Raw genomic sequence first — 13,729 nt, 5'->3', positions numbered from 1 at the left:
TGGTATTAGTTGAAGGTATAGTGCCCCATCATTAGTGTCAGTGGAAGAAATAGTGTCCCTTTCTTGGTGTCAGTGGAAGGAATAGTGTCCCATCATTGTCAGTGGGAGGAATAGTGCCCCATGATTGGTGTCAGTGGGAGGAATAGTGCCCCATCATTGGTGTCAGTGGGAGGAATAGTGCCCCATCATTGGTGTCAGTGGAAGGAGTAGTGCCCCATCATTGGTGTTAGTGGGAGGAATAATGCCCCATCATTGGTGTTAGTGGGAGGAATAATGCCCCAACATTGGTGTCAGTGGAAGGAGTAGTGCCCCAACATTGGTGTCCGTGGAAGGAATAGTGCCCCAACATTGGTGTCAGTGGAAGGAATAGTGCCCCAATGCAATGTTGGTGTCAGTGGGAGGAATAGTGCCCCATCATTGGTGTCAGTGGGAGGAATAGTGCCCCATCATTGGTGTCAGTGGGAGGAATAGTGCCCCATTGTTGGTATCAGTGTGAGGAATAATAAAAAAAAACATGTTTGTGTCAAAACAGATCAAAGACACGTAATGCAGTCCAAGGACTAGAATGCTGTACTGTGATTTTTTTTTTTTTTTTTTTTATTTCAGGGGTGAGGGGAAAAAACATATGAAATGGGGCACTGACACCTGCAATCTCATAGGGACCAATGTATGTCCCTTTTTTCATCCGTACACGGATAGATGAAAAAGCAGACATACGGTCCGTCCGTGTGAAAGAGCCCTAATGTGTCCGGGTTTTAGTCTGCCTGAAACCCGGACATATGATTCATATTCATATTCATTCATGCATTTGATGGGTGTTTCATTAAAAAGGTGGGGTATACATGGGCATGGCAAAGGGGGTGGAGTCAGGGTTAAAGTCAATGAGGTTTTGCCTAGGGTGTCAAAAATCCTTGCACCAGCCCTGGTGGCAACCCTATAACACAGACACAAACCGAAACTCAGAGGCCCGGATTCAGATACAATGGTGTATCTCTCGGCGGGCGTAACGTATCTCAGATACGTTATGCCGCCGTAAATTAGGGCGCAAGTTCCGTATTCAGAAAGAACTTGCGCCCTAAGTTACGGCGGCGTAACGTATGTGGTCCGGCGTAAGCCTGCCTAATTCAAATGTGGATGATGTGGGCATGTTTTATTAAAATTAATTGTGACCCCATGTATTTTACGTTTTTTACGAACGCCGTTCGTGAAAGAATCCCAGTGCGCATGCTCGAAATTACACCGCAAATCGTCAATGCTTTAGACGTGAACGTAACTTACGTACAGCCCTATTCGCGAACGACTTACGCAAACGACGTAAAATTTTCAAAATTCGACGCGGGAACGACGTCCATACTTAACATTAGCTACGCCTCATAATAGCAGGGGTAACTTTACGCCGGAAAAAGCCTAACGTAAACGACGTAAAAAAATGCGCCGGGCGGACGTACGTTTTTGAATCGGCGTATCTACCTAATTTGCATATTACTCGCGTAAATATACAGAAGCGCCACCTAGCGGCCAGCGTAAATATGCAGCCTAAGATACGATGGTGTAAGACACTTACGCCGGTCGGATCTTAGGGAAATCTATGCGTAACTGATTCTATGAATCAGGCGCATAGATACGACCGGCCGGACTCAGAGTTACGAGGGCGTATCCGGAGATACGCCGTCGTAACTGCTACGTGAATCGGGGCCATACTCTGCATTTACAATAGGCATTAGCTGCGTGGCTTCCTGAACACATGACCTGGGTGGAAGGTGTAGGCGGTACAGAAGCATAGCTCCCAACTGTCCCTGATTTCAAGCAAAGTCCCTCTGTCCCTCATTCCTCCTCATTTTGGGCTGATCTATAGAGTTGTATATAAAATGCACTTTTTGTCTTTCAAAAAGTGTTTCCCAGTGCTAAACCTTTCATCCAAATTCTAGATTGCTGCATTTGTACATTTAAAAAGCCAATATAAAGGAATAGTAGTGGTAAAAAAAAGCACTTGTGGATTTAATTAACCTTTTTTGGGGTTAATTCTCCTTTAAGGGGGTGTGGCAAGGGTGTGTCTTATGCCTACATATATTTGATAGTAGGCGTCCCTCATTCCTTAAAATATTGGGAGGAGTACAGAAGGAGTGAAGACTCTGCAATCCCTCATTCATGTCATCTCAGCTTGCTGCAACTTCACAACTTCCCAGTCCGGTGAGTACACTTCTGCTTTCTACTGAACTTTCTATACACAAAGCACAGAGTTGTCAGGACCGGCTATAGAACCACCAGGGGGCGGCAGGGCAGCACATAGAGCAGGGGTAGTGAATTAAAATTCACGGGGGTCCGGACGGAAAAAAATTCTTCCAGCGGAGGTCCGAATGTCATATTGGTGCTATGACGCCACATGATATCCTCCACTTCACAGCGCCCCCCCACCACACATATGCACACACCTTTAAGACCCACACACCATCGAAATCGACTTAAAAATCGCAAAATAAATTTCTTTCATTTTTATGCAGCACAGATCAGTTGCGGTGCATAGAAACAGAATGCATTTTGTACCACACTGCTCAGCACGCAGGGGCGCTGTTTCAATGTGAACAGGACACATAGAAAACAGACCTGTGTTTTGCCAGTGCAGAAATCATAGAACCCCTTTTACATCACATCCCCCTGCCTCATCACAAACCCCCCATTACAGACTGACCCCCCCAAATCACAGATCCCCCATCCCAGACTGACCCCCCAAATCACAGACCCCCATCACATACCGATCCCCCCCCAATCACAGATGGACACCCCCAGCACAGACTGATTCCCCACAATCACAGATGGACCCCCCAATCACAGACTGAACCCCCACAATCACAGATCCCCCTATTACAGGCTGACCCCCCCCCCTGATCAGATCCCCCAAATCACAGACCCCCTATTACAGACTGATCCCCCAATCACAGATGGACCCCCCCAATCACAGATGGACCCCCCACAATCACAGACCACCCCATCACAGACTGAACCCCCCCACAATCACACCCCCCCCCAAATCATACCCCACATCAGACTGATCCCCTCCAATTACAAACTGAACCCCCCACAAACACAGATCCCCCCATCACAGACTGACCCCCCAAATCAGACCCCCTATAACAGACTGACCCCCCAAATTCACAGACCACCCCATCACAGACTGACCCCCCCAATCACAGACCCCACTATCATAGACTGATCCCCCCACAATCACAGGCTGAACCACCCCATCACAGACTGAACCCCCCCCCCCCACAATCACAGATCCCCCCTATCACAGACTGACCCCCCAAATCACAGACCTCCTATCACAGACTGACCCCCCAAATCAGATTTAACTGAACACCCCCACCCACAATCACAGAACACCCCATCTTAGACTGAACCCCCCACAATCACAGATCTCCCTATCACAGACTGACCCCCCCCCAAATCAGACCCCCTATCACAGACTGACCCACCAATCAGACGGAGCCCCCAAATTCACAGACCCCCCCATCACAGACTGAACAACCCCCTCCCTACAATAACAGACCCCCCCCCATCGCAGACTGACTTCCCCCCCATCACAAGCCTCTCAATAGCAAACCCCTGTCCTGTCCTGTCCTGTCCTGTCCTGTCCAGCACAACACTCCCCCTCCCCACAGAAAACCTACCTTATTCACACAGGACATGGAGCGTGGCCGCTCTGGACAATGGGCGGGACCTTTCCCATTAAAAGCGAGTGATTTGTTGCTGGGACCGACCCGCTGCCTAGCAACCAATCACCCACTTTTTAACTTAAAAAGTCCCGCCCATTGTCCAGCGCGGTCGTGATTCATGTTTGTGTGAATAAGGCAGACAGGCAGTGTGGGGAGGGGGGAGTGCAGAGACAGCACAGACCTGCTGCGCCTGCCATGCTGTGTATATAGCGGCATCGGCAGGCGGGCGAGCCGGTCACAGAGACACACAGGCGAGGCTGCGGTCCGGGTAGAATGGCCACTGGGGCCGGAACCGGACCGCGGTCCGCCATTTAGTGACGCCCGACATAGAGGAACCGAACCGTCCATTTATCTCCTGTCACTGCGCAATGCACTCCCAGCTTCTACACTAGGCTACTGAATCAAATCGGTGAATCATCTCACTACAGAGTTTGAATGAATCGGATTATAAAAGTGAATCTGATTCATTGTCAAAGATCCTCCCCTTTCAGGATGAGTAGAGAGGGAGATGAAAACAGCGGCCTCAGCTCATGATTTGTAAAATTACCTATACTATGATTAGCTGTGAGCCACCAAGACTTCAAGTTTCACACAAGATTCTCTTATGTATGATGTCTAGAGTGACCACATTTCCAAACTACCATTCAGGGACACCCTCCCTTCCCAAAAATCAGCTTGTGCTGTAACAAATCACAGCACAGTGATTGGACACAAGAGGCGGGATTTATGATTTCTCCAATCACAAGCAGGGGGAGGGATTGTGCTCCTCCAGGCATTTCCGGTGATCTGCCGTGCTGGTTCCAGGTATCACGGAAGTTCCAGCGCATGCGCGAACTGATGCGCTGAGATGGTTCCAGCTATCGGGAAAGTTCCTTCAAGCACTGCGCAGGTGCAAACTTGCTGACGGAAATCCCCGAACGGCGGCCGGCATCCAGGGCGACATGGACTTAGAGGAAAGTGGCCAGTCGGCCTCACGTCCTCGCTGCGCTCGGACGGCTCGCTTCGCTCGCTCGGCCTCCTGGCTCTTTTTTTAACATCCTCCAATCCACGGGGATGTTAAAGAATGAGCCTGGATGCCGGGCGAGGTTCGGGAATTTCCGTCGGGAAGTTTGCGCCTGCGCAGTCAGTGAAGGAACTTTCCCCGCAGTGGAACATTGAGGACAAGTCACCGGCCAGGACAAGTACTGTCAGTGAGTAAAGCGGTGATGTGGCGGCCTTTTTTGGGGGAATCAGATTGGCCCGGGGGTGGCTGTATCAGTTTCATTCCGGGACACTGTATTGTCCTGGAATAATTGTGCCCGGGACAGACCTGCAAAATATGGGACTGTCCCGGGCAATCCAGGACACGTGGTCACCCTATGTCTGTGTGTGAAGCAGGCAGCAGATAGTCAAGTCCAGTCTGTGAATGACTCACTCAGAGAGCACACAAGTATCAATGTTGGGGTGGATTCAAGAAGCAATTGCGCCTGTGTAACCATAGGTTACACAGCGCAATTGATTACTTGCCCCGGCGTAACGAGTGCTCCTGATTCAGGAACCTCGTTATGCCGACTGCAGCCTAAAGTCTGCGCGGCATAAGGCTCTTATGCCCGCATATCTTAGGCTGCATTCTTGCGATGGCCGCTAGGTGGCGTTCCCGTTGTGCTCAGCGTATAGTATGCAAATTGCATACTAACACCGATTCACAACGTTGCGCGAGCCCTGCGTACGCAATTTATGTTGTTTCCGTATGGTGGTTTTTGCGTAAGGCTGCCCCTGCTATTAGCAGGGGCAGCCAATGTTACGTATACCCGTCGTTCCCGCGTCGCAAAATTTGAATTTTACGTAGTTTGCGTAAGTGATTCGTGAATGGCACTGGACGCTATTCACGTTCACTTTGAAGCAAATGACGTCCTTGCGACGTCATTTGCCGCAATGCACGTCGGGAAAGTTTCCCGACGGAGCATGCGCTCTACGATCGGCGCGGGAACGCGACTAATTTAAATGATTCCCGCCCCCTACGGGATCATTTAAATTGCGTGCGCTTGCGCCGGGCATTTTGCTGGCGCGCCCGCGCAATTTACGGAGCTTCTGCTCCGTGAATCGAGGGCAGCGCAAAAAAATTGCGGGGGGCGCAGGGCAAAATCTTTGCCCTGCGCCTCCGTAATAAATGCGCAAATCTACTTGAATCCGGCCCGTTATGTTTTGTAACATGAGCTGTGTGAGCTAGCAGCATGACTCCTGAGTCGTATGAGGGACTCATCAGAGCACATTAGATTCATGAGTCGTGTGTGTGTGTGCCAGCAGAGCAGAATGACTCGTACACACGATCGGACAAATCTGTGGAATTTTGTGTGCGGGGCGTTGGCTGTGAACTTGTTCTGCATACAGACAGCAGAACTTTTTCAGCCACCGAACATGAAACTACATGTTTTTTTTAGCTCTTTACCGCCACCCTTTGGGCAACTTCTGCTAATGTTGTCTTATGGTTAGCATTGGTTCGAAACATGCGTGTTTGTACTTTGAATTTTAGTCCAACGGACTTGTGCACACACGATCAGATAATCCGACAAGACACATTTGTTGTCAGAAAATTTGAGAGCATGCTATCCCACATTTGTTGTCGGAAAATTCGACAACAATTATCCAATGGAGCGTACAAACGGTCAGATAATCCGACAAAAACCCAGCAATCACACATTTGTTGGAAAATCCAATCGTGTGTATGGGTCTTAAAGTGGTCGTATAGGTTCATAACAAACATGTCATAGTTGCCTCCACTGTGCAGTTTGTTTTGCACAGTGTGGCCCCGATCCTCCTTTTCTGGGGTCCCACAGAAGCTCTCCCGGCTCCTCCCCGCAATAGCTAACCCCCTCTGGGAAGCTCTCTCCCAAGGGGGTTACCTTACGGGTGCACTCCAGAGTCATACACTCTGCGTCCATAGTAAGGATGAAGCGTGTTCGCAGAGCCCGCTAGGAAGTCGGCACTGCGCTAATCACTGGCAGGGAGACATTGTCCCGATGCACGGCTGCAGAGATCGGGAACTGTCTCACTGCCTGTGATCAGCGCAGTGCCGACTTCCTGGCGGGCTCTGCACGTGGGCCTTTGCGAACACGCCGCAGCTCATCCTCGGTCCATAGACTTATAGCCGGATTCAGGTACAGTTACGACGGCGTATCAGTAGATACACCGTCGTAACTCCGAATCTGCGCCGTCGTAACATTAAGCGTATGCCCAAACTGAGATACGCTTAAATGTTGATAAGATACGACCGGCGTAAGTCTCCTACGCCGTCGTATCTTAGCTGCCTATTTACGCTGGCCGCTAGGGGCGTGTACACTGATTTACGCCTAGAATATGTAAATCAGCGAGCTACGCCTATTCACGAACGTACGCTTGCCCGTCGCAGTAAAGATACGCCGTTTACGTAAGGCGTTTTCAGGCGTAAAGATAAACCACCAAAAAGATGGCGCAGTCAATGTTAAGTATGGACGTCGGAACCGCGTCAAATTTTTCACGTTTTACGACGTTTGCGTAAGTCGTCCGTGAATGGGGCTGGACGTAATTTACGTTCACGTCGATGGCATGGATTATTTGCAGCGTAATTTTGAGCATGCGCACTGGGATACTTTCACGGGCGGCGAATGCGCCGTTCGTTAGAAACGTCAAATACGTGGGGTCACGAGTATTTGGCATAGAACACGCCCCCAACCAGCCTATTTAGAATTAGGCGGGCTTACACCGGCCCAGTTACACTACCCCGCCGTAAATTAGAGCGCAACCTCTTTGTGAATACAGGACCTGACGCTGTAACTTACGGCTGTGTGCACAGGCAGGAGACAACAGCAACCCCCCCCCCCCCCGCTCAACAACTGCGATCCACGGCAACCCCCCCGCTCAACAACTTTCTTTGATTCCCCCCCCCCCCCCAACAAGATGTCCCGCAGTGGATTTGTGAAATGTTGGGAGGTATGCACCCATGTGATCTGATTCTGGTGCGGACCAAAAAAAGGGTCCTGTACGACTTTGGTCTGAATGTGATGCGAATTCAGCCTTACAAATCTGTAGGGCTGGATTTGCATCGCACAGACATCGCATGTGATTTGCACAACGCACTGTGTGAACCCAGTCTTTGAATGACTCAGTCTAGATAACTCTTTGATGACTCATGAGATGTGTGATAATCTTAGCTTTGAAGAAGTGAGTCGATTCAGTGATTCAAATCATTTCACGGAGCTGATCCAAATGATTTGACTCCCTCTATCCACCGCTGAATGCTCTCCCAGCCAGCAGCTTCTACACTGGCTGATTGAGCGGGTGGGCGGGGTGGGGGTGTGACCATCTTCATTTACATGCACACACCTGCTGAAAGTGATAGATAACTGGGAAGAGGAGCATAGATGTGACCACGTAAGGCCCCTTTTCACACGGGGCGGATCAGTAATCATCCGCCCCGTGAACCTCCGCTTGCTTCAGGTCCGCAAAAAAAACTGTCAGGCGGACCTGAACGGGCCGCCCATGTAAAAGAGCCCTAAGGCTTCTCCTCCATCTATGTGGTAAGTGACTGCTACAGCTATTCCCTCTGTAATGCTTCAGCGCCCTCCTGTGGTTAGAACGTTCTTTACCCCCTCCCCCCTGTATACTGCTCACTGCTACCCTCCCCCCTGTATACCAGTGTTGCCAACCTACCAGATTGAAATTTACCGTTACGACACCCGAAATTTCCTGGCATAGCCACGTTTTTACTGGCATTTCACAAGTTACTAAATTACATTTATAGGTGCAAATTTCAGTATTTAGGCTACAAACAAGTACGCTAGGCAAATAGCAATGTGATTTAAGGTAGATATTAAGGTAAAAAAACATATTTTTGATATAAGGGCAAATTATTTAGTCACATCACCCACGGCCTCCATCCCCCTCTGCCACCAACACCCCCTGCCTTCACCCCCCTCTGCGGTGCCACAATCTTCCCCGCCTCCGATCACCCCCTGCCTACATCGCCCTCTGCGATGCCACCAACAACCCCAGTCTCCATCCCCCTCTGCGGTGCCTCCATTAACCCCCTGCCTCCATCGCCCCCCTCTGCGGTGTCTCCATTAACCCCCTGCCTCCATCGCCCACCTCTGCGGTGCCACCATCACCCCCTGCCTCAATCGGATCGCCCTCTGCCACCATCACCTGATGTCGCTGTCGGCTGGGCTGTCTGTCATTCTGTCCGTCCCAGACTTCCCTGTGAACTTTGTATTGCCTGGATGCAGCAGGCTCCTCCATTCCGCCGCTGCCGCGTGGTGCTCAGCCTCCGAGTCCTGACTCCTGCTCCAGTGCTGTGCTTCTCTGACCTCCTGGTTAGTTAAAAAAAAAAATTCTGGTGCGCGCCTGGCGGATGTTCTAATACATCACTTGCCGGTGGCGCGCGGCACAGCTTCTGTGAAATCCGCCAGCCGAATACAGCATATGCTTAGCAAGTTCCGGAACTGCACATGCGCAGTTCCAAGACGAACTGATCTCGGCTATTTTTACTGGCACATTTCCGCAACCACGGACATTTACAGACGGGGAAAAAAGTGCCCGTTTTTACGGACTGTCCATAAAAATACGGATGGTTGCCAACACTGCTGTATACTGCTCACTGCTATCCTTTCCCCCTGTATACTGCTCACTGCCCCCCCCCTGTATACTGCTCACTGCCCCCCCCTGTATACTGCTCACTGCCCCCCCCTGTATACTGCTCACTGCCCCCCCCCCCTGTATACTGCTCACTATCCCCCCTCTCCCCCTGTATACTGCTCACTATCCCCCCTCTTCCCCTGTGTACTGCACATTGTTTAGGAGTTATTAAAAAGCCTAAAGTGTATCTAAACGCAAGAGGAAAAGTTGATGGTATTGCAGGTTACTCCTTAAATGTTGGGCTACATTAGTTTTTACTTTTTGCTCACTTTGTTCCTTTATTTTAATCTAGTAATCCTCCCATGAACTCCCTTCCTGCCCCATAGAGCTGGTTATCTACCCCCCCCCCCCCCCCTCACGCTGATAGCGTAAGGAAAATATAATGGCGCGTACACACAACCGTTTTTTCAGTTTCTAAAAAAAAATTTTTTATGTCATTTAAAAACGATCGTGTAAGCACATTGTCCGAAAATAAAAAACGACTGGAAAAAAAGTCCACGAGAGGCGTCGCCTCAAAAGCACCTAAAAGCAACGCTGGGACTAGCTCAATACAGCAGTATATGACCCAAGAAGGAAACCCCAAAAGTCCTGGACTGGTAAAAAAAACTGAAAAAAAGAAGAACGAGACTAAAACAGGGGAAGGCAGCTCGGATCGCTCAAAAGGAGAAATAACCATTGAAAGTGATTACGAACATAGCAGATCAGAAGAGGTAACCCAGGACACACAACCGCCAACGAAGGCAGAGATGAACGCTATGTTACTGAGGATGGAAAACGTCATAAAAACAGAAATCAACAGGATAAGAACGGACCTAGGAGGGCTCTTAGATAGAGTGGAAGAGACAGAGAAAAAAATAGAAGAACAAGACCATGAATTAAACAAAGTAAAGGCACAAGTCAAGGTTCTGACTGACAACTAGTGTTGCTCACGAATATTCGCATTTCGAATATTCGTTACGAATATGGGATATTCGAATATTCGCGAATAATTCGAATTTCGCGGCCAAAATTCGCTATTCCGAATATTCGTATTTTTTCTAATTTATTTTTAAAACAGATCACATCCTATCGACGTCTAAAAGCATTGCTGGTTTGATTAGAGACCCTGGGCTGAGTAGCTAAGCTGAGGCGATCCTTTTATGTTGCCGAATATTCGCAATCGCGAATATTCGATTTCCGAATATTCGCGAATACTTTCTCCACCCTTCTTTTGCATCAGAGCCAATCAGAGTTCTCCTACCACAGTTGTCAAAATTTCGCAATCAATTTCGCATTCGCATTCGAGAAATTTTTTTTTTTATAAAATATCACGAATATTCGATTTTTAGCGAATATTTCACGAATATTCGTCTATATATTCGTGATATATCGCGAAATCGAATATGGCGTATTCCGCTCAACACTACTGACAACCAAAGAATGTTAGCATACCAGTTAGAAGACCAGTAAAATCGCAACAGGCGACAGAACCTCAGAATTCGTGCGATAGTGGAAGAAAAGGGAGAAGATTTAAGAATGATCATGAATACACTATTTAATCCCCTATTAGACAAAACAGCAGAAGCGAAGCCCCTCAAAGTTGAAAGGGTACACCGAGTGGGAAACCCCAAACAGACAGAGAGAAATGGACCAAGAGGTGTCATAGTTCGGTTCAGGAACTATGAGGATAAAGCTGAAATTTGGGGAAGGTTGAGGGGGAGATCTCCCATTAAATATAGAGAGACTGAGTTACAAATATTCTCTGACCTATCAAAAGAAACATTAGCTAGGAGAAGACACTTGAAACCCTTATTAGAGCCGATGCGCACCCAAAATGTAAAATATCAATGGAGCTTCCCCGCATGCCTTATTGGTATAAAGGGGGGGGGGGGAAACCGCACGACTAAGACACCCAGAAGAGTTGATGGGATTCTGTCATAAAATGGATTTAATAATACCCGATCTGCCGGACTGGGTAGCTGGGAGGTGATGGGGGGGGGGGGGGGTAGGGGTAGTAGGGAAGGTGTCGGGGGAGGGGGGGGACCATCTCGGTGATTCCACAAGAAAGATTTCAATACTTTCAAAACACCAATAGATGACATAATCTCTCGTATAATGTTAGAGGCTTGAACTCTCATGTTAAGAGACACAAAGTTCTCAGAGAATTGAAGCAACATAAGGCAGATGTTGTCTTCTTACAAGAGACCCACTTAACATTAGAGTCCAACATAAAGCTGTTTTCCCCTAATTACCCCATATGGTTCTATGGAGACACAATATCAAAGAGGTCCCGTGGGGTCGCTATAGGAATTGCGAGAGGTGTCCGATTCACACTGGAGGACAGACTGACCGACCCCGAAGGAAGATTTTTATTTCTAAAAGTAAAATTGGGAGGGGTGGATTACACCCTGGCAAATGTCTATGCCTCCAATGTGAATCCGGTTAAATATGTAAGCACAATCCTTACAAAATTAAAAGATTTTGAGGTGGGGCATGTGGTGTTAATGGGGGACTTCAACTTCTGCATGAATCCCGTACTTGATAGTACATCCCGGGCACATGGGACTAACAGTGAGCAGTTAAGAGAACTGAAACAACAAATGTCACACAACCAAATGGTAGATGTATGGCGAATCCTGCATCCCAAAATCTGCGACAACACTTTTTACTCCCCTGTGCACGGGACGTACTCGAGGATAGATTATATCCTCATAGATCATAGACTCCTTGAGAGGGTAATTGAGATTACGACAATCTCAGACCACGCCCCTATAACCATAAAAATTAGTACATCTTTACAGAAAAAAAATCCACCGGAGTGGAGATTGGATGAAAGTTTATTGGGAGATGAAGAGGTTGTAGGAAGAGTTCAAAAGGAACTTGAACTTTACTTTCGGCAGAATGATACGGAAGGGATCTCCAGGGCCTCCCTATGGGATGCCCACAAAGCATATATAAGAGGGATTTTTCTTGCGGAGGGGGCAAGGAAAAAGAAAGAAAGAACTAGGAAATTAAAATCATTAACTGAAGAAATCTATAAGTTGGAACAAGACCATAAAACACAGGGCCAAATGAGAGAAACACTCCACGAATTAACTCTAAAAAGAGATGAATATAGAGCACTCTCAGAGCAAGAAACAAAGAAACTATTAAACAGAAGGGTTAGAGAAAGATACATATGGGGGAACAAACCCAGTAAGAACTTGGCTAGAATGGTACAAAAAAAGAAAACAAACTTTATTGAAAAGATAAAAAAAAAAGAATGGGGAACTAGCCTATGCAACAAGCTACATAGCCGACGTCTTCAGAAGCTATTATGAAGGCCTATACGCAGTACAACAAAAGAATTGGAACCCTGGTGAGAGAGGCTAAAATAAGGGAAGTATTACAGAAAGCAAATTTGCCCAAGATAGATGATCACGTAACCGCAAAAATGGACGAACTTATAACGGAGGAGGAAATGGGTTACGCCCTAAAAAATTCAGTTAAGGGGAAAAGCCCAGGGCCAGATGGCTTTACGACCTTATACTTGCAAAAGTTTAGTACCATTCTGATCCCTAGACTTTGCCACTACTTTAATGGGTTGGGGGTTGACTATGAGATGAGCCGGGAGGCATTGGCAGCAACCATTACTGTAATAAAAAAAGAGGGAAAAGACAATACGCTCTGCTCAGGCTTTAGGCCTATTTCATTATTGAACACAGATACAAAATTGTATGCCAAGATCCTGACCGAACGCATGAAGGGGATAATGACAGCCACGGTACATCCGGACCAGGTTGGCTTTATACCCGGCAGGGAGGGTAAGGACAATGGGGTCAGAGCACTCCTTCTTCGGCAAATTAAAGAAAATGGGCCCCCCGGTCTACTCCTGTCAGTAGACGCCGAAAAAGCATTTGACAGGGTAGACTGGGGGCTCATGATGCAAACGTTAGAAAACATAGGAATTGGCCCGAGGATGATGGGGAGGATTAAAACTTTGTATTATCACCCTTGCGCTAGGATCAAAATCAATGGGACTCTATCTGCACCCCTCGAGATGAGGAACGGGACCAGGCAGGGGTGTCCCCTGTCCCCTCTCCTTTTTGTTCTATCGCTGGAACCCCTTCTGGCAATGGTACGGAATAACCCCGATATTATGGGAGTTAGAGTAGGAGAAGAGGAGCACAAATTGTCCGCCTTTGCGGACGATATCTTATTTTTTATAAGCAGCCCCAGAACCACACTCCCCAATCTAATGGCAAACTTAAAACAGTATGGTGAGGTTTCTAATTTCAAAATGAATGTATCCAAGACGGAGATCTTGAATGTTAATCTTCATAAGGAGGAAGAACGACACCTTCAAAAGGCGTTTAACTTCTCTTGGCAGAAAGAGATAAACTATTTGG

General features: G+C 47.9%; 1 protein-coding gene across 1 annotated transcript in view; it reads left to right on the top strand.

Annotated features, from left to right (window-relative positions):
• The first annotated feature begins 2,100 nt into the window (after positions 1 to 2,100).
• The window catches only part of LOC120944140 (histamine N-methyltransferase B-like), a 33,623-nt gene continuing 21,994 nt past the window's right edge, over positions 2,101 to 13,729 (top strand). The window contains exon 1 of the mRNA XM_040358052.1: positions 2,101 to 2,190. The gene's annotated coding sequence lies outside the window, so the exon portion shown is untranslated. The remainder of the gene's footprint in view (positions 2,191 to 13,729) is intronic.

Source organism: Rana temporaria, chromosome 6, assembly GCF_905171775.1.
Source record: "Rana temporaria chromosome 6, aRanTem1.1, whole genome shotgun sequence".
In the NCBI taxonomy this organism is placed as follows: Eukaryota; Metazoa; Chordata; class Amphibia; order Anura; family Ranidae; genus Rana; species Rana temporaria.
This window is presented reverse-complemented; position numbering and strand designations above follow the sequence as displayed.